Source organism: Pinus tabuliformis, chromosome 2_2, assembly GCF_031772625.1.
Source record: "Pinus tabuliformis cultivar Carrire ecotype Pingquan chromosome 2_2, CPIR1, whole genome shotgun sequence".
Taxonomy (NCBI): Eukaryota; Viridiplantae; Streptophyta; class Pinopsida; order Pinales; family Pinaceae; genus Pinus; species Pinus tabuliformis.
Genome location: NC_142300.1, coordinates 1,132,996,894 through 1,133,000,935, shown reverse-complemented (window position 1 = coordinate 1,133,000,935; position 4,042 = coordinate 1,132,996,894). Strand labels below are relative to the sequence as shown.

Sequence of the window (4,042 nt, the reverse complement as noted above, 5' to 3'; positions counted from 1 at the left end):
AAGAAACCCGCTCTTTACCAAAGAAGAAAATGTCTGTTTGAACCAGTTAAATTAAGAGAAAAAAGTTTCTGAAATACCGACGGTAACCAGCAATAGTATCAAACTACCTTATTTTAGAATCAGTCAATGTTGAATTATCTTCGAATTATTCACGAACATCATTCAATATTAGTTCGTCTACATTGGAACAAGCTCAACTAGATCACAGAGTATCCATCATATCATTATCATCCAAAACATTACCGGTGGGTGTTACAGTTTGAACTCTTTTTTAAAAGGAAAAGTTTTAACTGAACTGGAGATTTAAGAAGCAATTACATGTCACCCACAATCGCCCACTGTCATTTCAAGGTCTTTACCTTTCATTCTCAGGTTTCAGAAACTGAAATGAGCCAACCTCCAATGTAGTGCTGTAGCATTAATATGAACACTTCATTCAAGATAACGAAGTGTTTGTGAGTATAAGCCTTGAGTCATGGAGACCCTCTGGTAGATCGTTATGCTCGCTTGCACAGTGAATCTCACTTAAATTCCAAAACACATTCAAAAGGAACTTACAATATAAGGCGATCGGGAAATAATCATTATTTTGACAAGTTCAAACCTAGTGCTGTGGATTAATGAATGCTTTAGAAATGTAAAGCAGAATTAACTCATTCTTCCAGTGGTATCACTGTTTGTTTGTTGGAATAGGTAAAATTAAAAGTAAAAGAACCCCGATCAAAACCACCCCTAACCCCACCCCAACCCCAAAAAAAAAACCTCTTAACAGTGCCAGGTGGACATGCTCTATAAGCTGTCCACCAGTCACTATTGTTTAATGCCACTCTCTAGAGTTAAGGAAGCAAAGTAAACGTATTGTTATAACTTTCAGCTATGCACAAAATCACAGAAACATTAGAAGTGCATATGATATCTCTAGATTTCCATCTGATCCGAGTATGAATGAATTGCCTCTTCTAACTTAGAAACAGTGAAAGGAAAATCAGCATGTAACCACAGAATATTTAAATGCCTTTAATTCACTGCTGTTTAAGGTGAAGTTCAGAACAGCAGACCCATCAAATTATAAGTAATTTAAAAGACCAGCAACAAGAAAAGCCATGTAAGATATATTCTGTTAGAGTAGGACAGATCGAAACCAATCAAAAGCATCAATCAACAGATCCTTTCAATTTTTTTTGAAAATATACAAGGAACAATCCCACAAACTAATTGCTGGTCCAAATTTTATAGGCATGGAAGTAAATGAACTTGTGACAGCATGTGCCATTAAAGAAGTATTTAGCGTACCAAGCATTAAGTTCACTTATATATTAAGTCCTCTGTGTTAAGATAACAGAAATGCCAGTGAAACTTTAAATGCAGAGTTAAGAGCAGTTTAAAAAAATTGGCTTTCAAGCCCAAACCATCCTATATACCATAGCAACGTTTTGTTTTCAAGACCAAACCAACCCATATACGATAGCAACGATTTGTTATAGAAGGATCTTAAAATTATTTGTGTGCTGAGATATCTGTGTCTATCAACACCAAAATTATGCCAAAATCGACCCCCTGATGGAAAGTACTGGCAAGCTAATCCGTAATCACCAACATAGCATTTATCCACCCACAATTATTGCCACATCATAAAACACTCATGAACAAGACTATCAACCAAAGAATATGAGATTACCATGAGAGCAACTACCAAGAACACCACTGATCCCTTAAGGAAGACCATTATGCTAGGAAGGTCACTGAAGTGCATAAGGAGGACAACAGTGAGCAATTTTGATAAAGAATCCCAATCCCCTTAATGGCCTTTTTTACAACTTAAATCCAATGAGAACAGGGAAAGATAATATAAAACCAGTTGATATTCCACCGAGGAACCTGTCGCAAAGACATAAGCACTAACATAGCATATAGGAGAAACTGTTGTAAGAGAAATACGATAATGGGATCTGTATATTTCACACCATAATCAAGCCTTCTATTGCATACAAGCAGTTCATCTCCAGCACGTATTTCAAGTTTGTCAAGTGGTAATTTATCTACTCCCAGACAGGCCCACAACCTTTTAACCTGCTAGCATGTGCATTTTTTTTTTAAATTACACCAAAGAAGATTGCATGTGTCACAATTCTCAAGAACCAGTTAAATTTGGGGGAAATTGTTTATATGGCGTGTATATAGGGATTAGAATTTTACGAATTCTTCAAAAGTATTGCTTTACAACTTATGTCTGTAATTTTTAGGATTTGGGCATTGGTCATTTCCAGAACAATGCTAAGGGCGAATATGAATTTCAAAACAAATCATTTAAATAAATATATCCATACTAACACATATAACAATGTAGAGATTTTGCAGCAATTACCGAATTTGTAATAAAACAAAACCTCCCAGGAGTTCTACCAGTTAAACCTACTTGGCATAGGCATAATGATAACCTTAGTTTGATCTGATAACCATGGGTCATGAACCCATTGCATATTTGGCTACAATATGTATTTCTTTGACAATATTTACATCTGAAAGGCCATCTTCAGCCGCAACAAGACGAAAGTTTCTCATACCATGGAAGTAGAAAATACCGAAAAGATGTCAGACAGATCCTGAACACCTCATTCGTCCATATTTCCTAATGGCACGTTTCAGAACGCACCCCATTCCTACCGAAAGTTGGACATTTAAGATACTGACCATCTTAATCCCGCAAACTTCGGTTATAACCTGTTCATTGAAGAAAACCTGTTTTTGAGAAAAGATATACACTACACAGATCTATTATTCTTGGAATAAACAAACTGCAAAGATCCTTTAAAAGCCTGACAAAGGCTGAAATGAATGAAACACTTACACAAGAGGATCGCTCCAAGAAATCACCATTCAATGTTGTTGGTCGTCTGCTGCGAAACATCGCCGCCCATTGACCTTTCTTCCCCAATATGTAACTGTACATATTTATATTATTTTCTATACCCTTTCGGCCGAACACTTGTTCTCTAAAACTATAAGCCCCACCAAATCACCAAATCCCGTATACTTATTCTCTGTCTTTTCCTATGAAAATAATTGCAATGTCACGGGTAGTGTCCGTTGAAGTCGATCCAATTGCTCTTCTCAACTGCCAGCGTAAACCAACCTCCCAAATCTACAAATCTCGGTAGTGGATGGGGTTTGGCTTGTTAAAATACAGGAATAATGGGAGCCCTCGACTTCACCATGGAGTCGAGCTCGTCGAGACACCATCGTCCCTCCAGTCATTCCGGCGAACTCGCCATCCATGTTGAACCAGGAGACGGTAGAGATGGAAGTGTAAAATGTTCTTGACATCAGGGCCACGGCAGTTTATCAACAAAACGTAATTGGGATTAAAAGTTGAATAGAAAGGCGGAGGAGGATGAAGCCAGGCAGTCTCATTGCGATGGAGGTGGGTGCAATTGATGGACAGGAAAATGAGGCGTAGCACTAGGCAGGCGGGCAAATGCAAAGATGTTGAAGCCAAGGGAAGTAGATCTAGATAAGAAGATAGATAAGCCAGCCCAGATAATGAATCAGGCGATTGTCAACCCTGTGGACCTGGCATTGAATAGTCATATCCTAATCCCACCGCCTAAAGATTCTCTATGTTTGGTCACCAGCAAACAGGTGAAGTTTCCTAGGTCATTGCAGTTGTGCTCTTTCGTTGAAGAGTCATTTCAGGGACGGTAATGCGCAAGTTGCAACACGGGAGAGAGTTTGCGCAAGGGAACATGGAACAGTAACATTATGGTGAATGTTAATTTTTTATTATCTTTGCTATCTGTAGATTTTTTAGATGTTCAATGTTTCCGATTGATTCAGTATCCAGTATGAGAGTCGTGTATGTATGGTTTCATGGTTTGTAATCGCGGTGAATGTTATTTTCTAGATTTTTATCGCGTGTAAATTGTTGAGATGTTTAATATTTCCAATAGGCTCAATAGTGTGTAGTTATTAGTTTTTGGTCTTTAATTTCTAAAAGCCTTAATTCTTAATTCTTAAAAACTTTTATATATGGCAAGGTCTAAGC

At 37.6% G+C, this 4,042-nt stretch overlaps 1 long non-coding RNA gene across 1 annotated transcript; it reads right to left on the bottom strand.

Moving 5' to 3' along the window:
- Positions 1-2,287: 2,287 nt before the first annotated feature.
- On the bottom strand, positions 2,288-3,585 carry LOC149197373 (uncharacterized). The gene is made up of 2 exons (XR_016254193.1): positions 2,849-3,585; positions 2,288-2,721 (listed from the first exon to the last, which is right to left on the bottom strand). It is a non-coding gene; the product is annotated as an uncharacterized LOC149197373 (long non-coding RNA).
- Positions 3,586-4,042: the final 457 nt, after the last annotated feature.